At 46.7% G+C, this 7,649-nt stretch overlaps 2 pseudogenes; both read right to left on the bottom strand.

Annotated features, from left to right (window-relative positions):
* Positions 1-827: 827 nt before the first annotated feature.
* On the bottom strand, positions 828-4,883 carry LOC129782979 (NADH-ubiquinone oxidoreductase chain 2-like; annotated as a pseudogene).
* A 546-nt stretch (positions 4,884-5,429) lies between these two features.
* On the bottom strand, positions 5,430-6,470 carry LOC129782978 (NADH-ubiquinone oxidoreductase chain 2-like; annotated as a pseudogene).
* Between the last annotated feature and the right edge of the window lie 1,179 nt (positions 6,471-7,649).

The raw sequence follows: 7,649 nt of genomic DNA, 5'->3' as shown, positions 1-7,649 counted from the left end.
GAGAAGATGGCTAGGTCTACTGAGGCGCCAGCATGGGCTAGGTTGCCTGCTAGGGGCGGGTATATGGTTCATCCTGTTCCGACTCCAGCTTCTACTGTGGAGGACGCTAGGAGCAGTAGGAAGGACGGAGGAAGTAGTTCAGAAACTGATGTTGTTTATGCGGGGGAATGCTATGTCTGGGGCTCCAATTATAAGGGGGACTAGTCAGTTTCCAAACCCTTCGATTATAATGGCTATAACTGTGAAGAAGATTCTTACGAAGGCATGGGCGGTGATGATGACATTGTAGATTTGGTCGTCTCCTAGGAGAGTTCCTGGTTCAAGTTCTGCTCGAATAAGGAGGCTGAGGGCGGTACTCGGCTATGCCTGCCCATGCTCCGAAGAGTAGCTATAGGGTGCCGATGTCATTGTGGTTTGTTGAAAATAGTCATCGGTTGATGAAGGTCACGGGTCAGATGGCTGAGTGTTTAGGCGTTAGGCTGTAGTCCTTTTTACAGAGGTTGAATTCCTCTTCTTATCGACTCTGTGGTGAAGTTCATGTTGAGTTGCAAACTCATTGATGTACGCTGAGAGTGTGCCGGAGTCTGGTAGACAGAAGCTTGTTGGTTTGAGCGTCTAGCTGTTAATTAGAAGTTTATGGGATCGAGGCCCGTCTGTCTAGGCTTATCGTGGAGGCCCTAGCTGCATTAGAGTATCTGAGTTGCATTTAGATGGTGCAGGTTTAGTGTCCTGCGGGCCTTAGTGGTGTGGGCAGAAACTAAGAGGATTTAACTCTTAGTTAAGGCTTTGAAGGCCTTCGGTTTGGTAGGCAGGGGATCCTAAGTTTCTTAGGTAACGGTCAGGATTGCGGGAGAAGGGGGGAGAAGGAGGACTGACAGAGAAATTAAGGTAGCAATTGGTGTGCCTGTGGATTTGTTATTGTATCATTGTTTTATGAAGCTTGTAGTGTTTGGTGGGAGTGTGATTGTGGAGCAATATGCAAGGCGTAGGTAGAAAAATAAACCTAGTAGGGAGAGTATTGAAATAATTATGGCTGCGGTTGATATCTCTTGCTTAGTTAGTTCCTGGATAATGAGTCATTTTGGTAAAAAGCCAGTGAGTGGGGGCAGGCCGGCTAGGGATAGTAGTGCTAGCGTCAAGGATGCGTTTAGTGATGGTATTTTTGTTCAGGAGGTTATTATTGTGGATAGTTTTGAGGAGTTGGTTGTGTTGAGGGCTAAGAAAATGGAGGGCGGGTTCTTAAGGAGTATGGGTAGAAGGTTATTAATGTTAGCTTGGGGTTGTATATGAGGATGATGGTTATTCAGCCTAGGTGGGCGATCGATGAGAAAGCTAGGACTTTTCGGATTTGTGTTTGGTTGAGTCCTGTTGGCCCTCCGATGGCTGCGGATGCAATGGCCACGGTTGTCAGTAGGAGTGGGTTCAGTGAGGGGGCAGTTAAGAAAAGAAGAGTGAGTGGGGGGAGTTTTATTCATGTAGAGACGAGTAGGGCAGTGGTTATAGGTGAGCCTCGTATGACCTCTGGACATCAGAAGTGAAAGGGTACTAGGCCTAGTTTTATTGCGACTGCTGTAGTTAGTAGTAGGGAGGCTGTTGGGTGGCTTAGTCGCGGAATGTCTCATTGTCCGGTGAACTGTGCGTTGATTGTGCTTGAGAAGAGGATTAATGCGGAGGCGGTTGCTTGGACGAGAAAGTATTTGATCGCAGCTTCCATAGCTCGAGGGTGGTGTGATTTTGAAAGGAAGGGGATAATGGCAAGGGTGTTGATTTCTAGGCCAGGCCAGGCTAGCAGTCAGTGGTTGCTTGAAATTGTGATGGTTGTTCCTAGTAGAAGGCTTAAGGAGAACGTTAGTTTTGTGACGGGGGCTCATTTAGTAGAGGAAGAGGTTAAACCATCATTTTCGGGGTATGGGCCCGATAGCTTTTGTTTAGCTGACCCTACTGGGAAGTAATATAAGGGGAGTATGGAGCGCTTTGATCTCTTCTGTGCAGGTTCAATTCCTGTCTTCCTAAGGTTTTCAACGGAGACAATGGGATTCGGACATAGAGACGGTCTCCGGTTCACCTCAAACAGGAGAACTGAATGCAGTTGTTCGTGTTTTCCGAGAATGGAATGTACCGCTCCACCTTGTTACTGATTCTGCTTATGTTGCAGGTATTGTTCCACGAGCTGAAGCTTCTGTGCTGCGGAGTGTTTCGCATTCACAACCCTTTACCCTGTTACAGGAACTTATTTTCCTTTTGGACTCTCGATCTGCGCCTTATTTTGTTATGCATATTAGGTCTCATACCTCGCTACCTGGTTTTCCTGCAGAAGGCAATCGACGAGCTGACCTATTGCCGTGACCAGTTCAAGTACTGCCAGACCGTATTGCACAAGCTAAGCGAAGTCACTCTTTTTTTCCATCGAAACGCTGGAGCTCTTAAGCGACAGTTTGGCCTTGCTGCTCAACAAGCATCAAGTATTATTGCTGTCTGTCCCGATTGTCAAAAACATTCTTTCCCATCAGTTGCTGCAGGAGTTAACCCTAGAGGATTACAAAGCCTACCGTTAGGGCAAACAGATGTCACGCATGATTCTGAATTTGGTAGCCTTAAATATATCCACTCTTCCATTGATACATTTTCAGGTGCCTTGGTTGCCTCGTGTCACACAGGAGAAAAGGCACGAGCTGTTCGTAGACATTTAATGCGTGCTTTTGCTGCTTTAGGTATCCCCTTAAGCTGGACCGTTATCGGTCTTTATCTTTACGTTTCAACAACTGTAAAAACCTCTTTTGCCCTATGGGGTAGAACTCATATTACCGGCATTGCTCATTCCCCCACCGGTCGATCTCTCATTGAAGGGTCTCATCGGTCTCTGAAACGTTTATGACAACAACAAAAAGGGGGAATGGGCATGGCTATTCCCGAGGAACGGTTACAGAAAGCGTTGTATGTTTTTAATTTTTTGAATTGTTCTTGAATAGATAACGGCCCACCGATAGGTCGACGTTTCACTGCAGCTACCTCCGTCGAGGCACGGGGTTAAAGGCCCGGTATCGGTCCGAGATGCAGAAACAGGTAAAATTATGGGACCATATCCTCTTGTTACACGGGGAAAAGGTTATGCTTGTGTCTCTACAGAAAAAGGACCTAGATGGATCCCAGCGAAGAATGTAAGACCTTTCCGTGAACCTTTACCGCAGGCAGCTGATAACGACACCGACGCTACAGAATGAAATAAAAACTGTGTGAGGATGACTGTTTTGCATTAATGTTAGCTACCCAAAATCAGGACATAGGATATAGATTTCGCTTTTTACAGCGCCTAGAACGAGCACTATCACCCTGGATCAAGCCACTGAACAGAGGTAATACTCTCGGACCAAGCGGGGGAACGGGACGACTCATTGTCCATGGAACGATGATTCCATTGACACTGATAAGGGGAAGGGAGGATTCATAATGAGAGAACAACTAGGTATTATGAAGGAGAACAGGAGCTGGGGGAAGAAGGGGCAACAGAGCAGAGGTGATGAGGTGTTTGTCACATCCATAGGATGTCTTGGCATGCTTAATCGAACTTGCAGGAGACAAATTGTGTGGCCAGGTGGATGACACCCCTTGGTTATGAACCTCATCCATAGCATCCTTGAAAAGTCAGCATTAATTTTTTTGGTGCGGAGAAGGAAGGATTCTCTTGGTTATAGCTGGAGAGGCATAGAAGTCAGTCTTTTCAATGTTTCATGAGCACAATGCTCTCTTCTCAAAGCAGAGGAATGCTTGTGCTCTGCTTAAGAGCAGAAGTGCTTGTAGCTGACCGCTGGTGAGTCAGTGCCAATACTGGCAGTAGGCAGTTACTTAGGGCACGAGACAGAAGCGGTGGCCTGTCCTACCTGGCCCTATATAATATATATATGTATGTATGTGCGTACAATATTATATATATATAAAATTCTTTTTAGATCCACGGGATGGATTACGCAGTAATCAAGGCTGACCACCAATTCCACCGACACCTCATTGGCAAGTGTGAAGAGGAAGATGAAGCCCAAGGCTCACAGTATCGGTGGATCTCATTTGATGGTGCCTCCGTGTGGTGTGGCTAGTCAGCTGAATACCTGAATGCCGGATGGGATGGCGATGATTATAGTGGCGGAGATGAAGTATGCTCGGCTGTCTACGTCTATTCCTACAGTGAATATGTGGTGGGCTCATATGACAAAGCCCAGGAATCCAATCGATAGTATAGCTCAGACTATTCCTATGTAGCCGAATGGTTCTTTTTTGCCTGCGTAATACGTTACAACATGTGAGATGATTCCAAAGCCGGGAAGGATTAAGATGTAAACTTCCTGGTGGCCAAAGAATCAGAACAGGTGCTGGTAGAGAATGGGGTCTCCCCCTCCAGCGGGGTCAAAGAATGTAGTGTTTAGGTTTCGGTCGGTCAGTAGTATGGTGATGCCGGCGGCCAGGACTGGAAGTGAGGGCAATAGGAGTACGGATCATACGAATAGGGGAGTTGGATATTGCGATAAGGCAGGGGGGGTTATGTTAATGGCTGTTGTGTTAAAGTTGATGGCCCCTAAGATGGAAGACACACCTGCGAGGTGTAGGGAGAAGATGGCTAGGTCTACTGAGGCGCCAGCATGGGCTAGGTTGCCTGCTAGGGGCGGGTATATGGTTCATCCTGTTCCGACTCCAGCTTCTACTGTGGAGGACGCTAGGAGCAGTAGGAAGGACGGAGGAAGTAGTTCAGAAACTGATGTTGTTTATGCGGGGGAATGCTATGTCTGGGGCTCCAATTATAAGGGGGACTAGTCAGTTTCCAAACCCTTCGATTATAATGGCTATAACTGTGAAGAAGATTCTTACGAAGGCATGGGCGGTGATGATGACATTGTAGATTTGGTCGTCTCCTAGGAGAGTTCCTGGTTGGCCAAGTTCTGCTCGAATAAGGAGGCTGAGGGCGGTACTCGGCTATGCCTGCCCATGCTCCGAAGAGTAGCTATAGGGTGCCGATGTCATTGTGGTTTGTTGAAAATAGTCATCGGTTGATGAAGGTCACGGGTCAGATGGCTGAGTGTTTAGGCGTTAGGCTGTAGTCCTTTTTACAGAGGTTGAATTCCTCTTCTTATCGACTCTGTGGTGAAGTTCATGTTGAGTTGCAAACTCATTGATGTACGCTGAGAGTGTGCCGGAGTCTGGTAGACAGAAGCTTGTTGGTTTGAGCATCTAGCTGTTAATTAGAAGTTTATGGGATCGAGGCCCGTCTGTCTAGGCTTATCGTGGAGGCCCTAGCTGCATTAGAGTATCTGAGTTGCATTTAGATGGTGCAGGTTTAGTGTCCTGCGGGCCTTAGTGGTGTGGGCAGAAACTAAGAGGATTTAACTCTTAGTTAAGGCTTTGAAGGCCTTCGGTTTGGTAGGCAGGGGATCCTAAGTTTCTTAGGTAACGGTCAGGATTGCGGGAGAAGGGGGGAGAAGGAGGACTGACAGAGAAATTAAGGTAGCAATTGGTGTGCCTGTGGATTTGTTATTGTATCATTGTTTTATGAAGCTTGTAGTGTTTGGTGGGAGTGTGATTGTGGAGCAATATGCAAGGCGTAGGTAGAAAAATAAACCTAGTAGGGAGAGTATTGAAATAATTATGGCTGCGGTTGATATCTCTTGCTTAGTTAGTTCCTGGATAATGAGTCATTTTGGTAAAAAGCCAGTGAGTGGGGGCAGGCCGGCTAGGGATAGTAGTGCTAGCGTCAAGGATGCGTTTAGTGATGGTATTTTTGTTCAGGAGGTTATTATTGTGGATAGTTTTGAGGAGTTGGTTGTGTTGAGGGCTAAGAAAATGGAGGCGGTTCTTAAGGAGTATGGGTAGAAGGTTATTAATGTTAGCTTGGGGTTGTATATGAGGATGATGGTTATTCAGCCTAGGTGGGCGATCGATGAGAAAGCTAGGACTTTTCGGATTTGTGTTTGGTTGAGTCCTGTTGGCCCTCCGATGGCTGCGGATGCAATGGCCACGGTTGTCAGTAGGAGTGGGTTCAGTGAGGGGGCAGTTAAGAAAAGAAGAGTGAGTGGGGGGACTTTTATTCATGTAGAGACGAGTAGGGCAGTGGTTATAGGTGAGCCTTGTATGACCTCTGGACATCAGAAGTGAAAGGGTACTAGGCCTAGTTTTATTGCGACTGCTGTAGTTAGTAGTAGGGAGGCTGTTGGGTGGCTTAGTCGCGGAATGTCTCATTGTCCGGTGAACTGTGCGTTGATTGTGCTTGAGAAGAGGATTAATGCGGAGGCGGTTGCTTGGACGAGAAAGTATTTGATCGCAGCTTCCATAGCTCGAGGGTGGTGTGATTTTGAAAGGAAGGGGATAATGGCAAGGGTGTTGATTTCTAGGCCAGGCCAGGCTAGCAGTCAGTGGTTGCTTGAAATTGTGATGGTTTTTCCTAGTAGAAGGCTTAAGGAGAACGTTAGTTTTGTGACGGGGCTCATTTAGTAGAGGAAGAGGTTAAACCATCATTTTCGGGGTATGGGCCCGATAGCTTTTGTTTAGCTGACCCTACTGGGAAGTAATATAAGGGGAGTATGGAGCGCTTTGATCTCTTCTGTGCAGGTTCAATTCCTGTCTTCCTAAGGTTTTCAACGGAGACAATGGGATTCGGACATAGAGACGGTCTCCGGTTCACCTCAAACAGGAGAACTGAATGCAGTTGTTCGTGTTTTCCGAGAATGGAATGTACCGCTCCACCTTGTTACTGATTCTGCTTATGTTGCAGGTATTGTTCCACGAGCTGAAGCTTCTGTGCTGCGGAGTGTTTCGCATTCACAACCCTTTACCCTGTTACAGGAACTTATTTTCCTTTTGGACTCTCGATCTGCGCCTTATTTTGTTATGCATATTAGGTCTCATACCTCGCTACCTGGTTTTCTTGCAGAAGGCAATCGACGAGCTGACCTATTGCCGTGACCAGTTCAAGTACTGCCAGACCGTATTGCACAAGCTAAGCGAAGTCACTCTTTTTTTCCATCGAAACGCTGGAGCTCTTAAGCGACAGTTTGGCCTTGCTGCTCAACAAGCATCAAGTATTATTGCTGTCTGTCCCGATTGTCAAAAACATTCTTTCCCATCAGTTGCTGCAGGAGTTAATCCTAGAGGATTACAAAGCCTACCGTTAGGGCAAACAGATGTCACGCATGATTCTGAATTTGGTAGCCTTAAATATATCCACTCTTCCATTGATACATTTTCAGGTGCCTTGGTTGCCTCGTGTCACACAGGAGAAAAGGCACGAGCTGTTCGTAGACATTTAATGCGTGCTTTTGCTGCTTTAGGTATCCCCTTAAGCTGGACCGTTATCGGTCTTTATCTTTACGTTTCAACAACTGTAAAAACCTCTTTTGCCCTATGGGGTAGAACTCATATTACCGGCATTGCTCATTCCCCCACCGGTCGATCTCTCATTGAAGGGTCTCGTCGGTCTCTGAAACGTTTATGACAACAACAAAAAGGGGGAATGGGCATGGCTATTCCCGAGGAACGGTTACAGAAAGCGTTGTATGTTTTTAATTTTTTGAATTGTTCTTGAATAGATAACGACCCACCGATAGGTCGACGTTTCACTGCAGCTACCTCCGTCGAGGCACGGGTTAAAGGCCCGGTATCGGTCCGAG

Source organism: Falco peregrinus, chromosome 21 (genome assembly GCF_023634155.1).
Source record: "Falco peregrinus isolate bFalPer1 chromosome 21, bFalPer1.pri, whole genome shotgun sequence".
NCBI lineage: Eukaryota > Metazoa > Chordata > Aves > Falconiformes > Falconidae > Falco > Falco peregrinus.
Note: the sequence above shows the minus strand (reverse complement) of the source record. Positions and strands in the feature narration are given on the sequence as shown.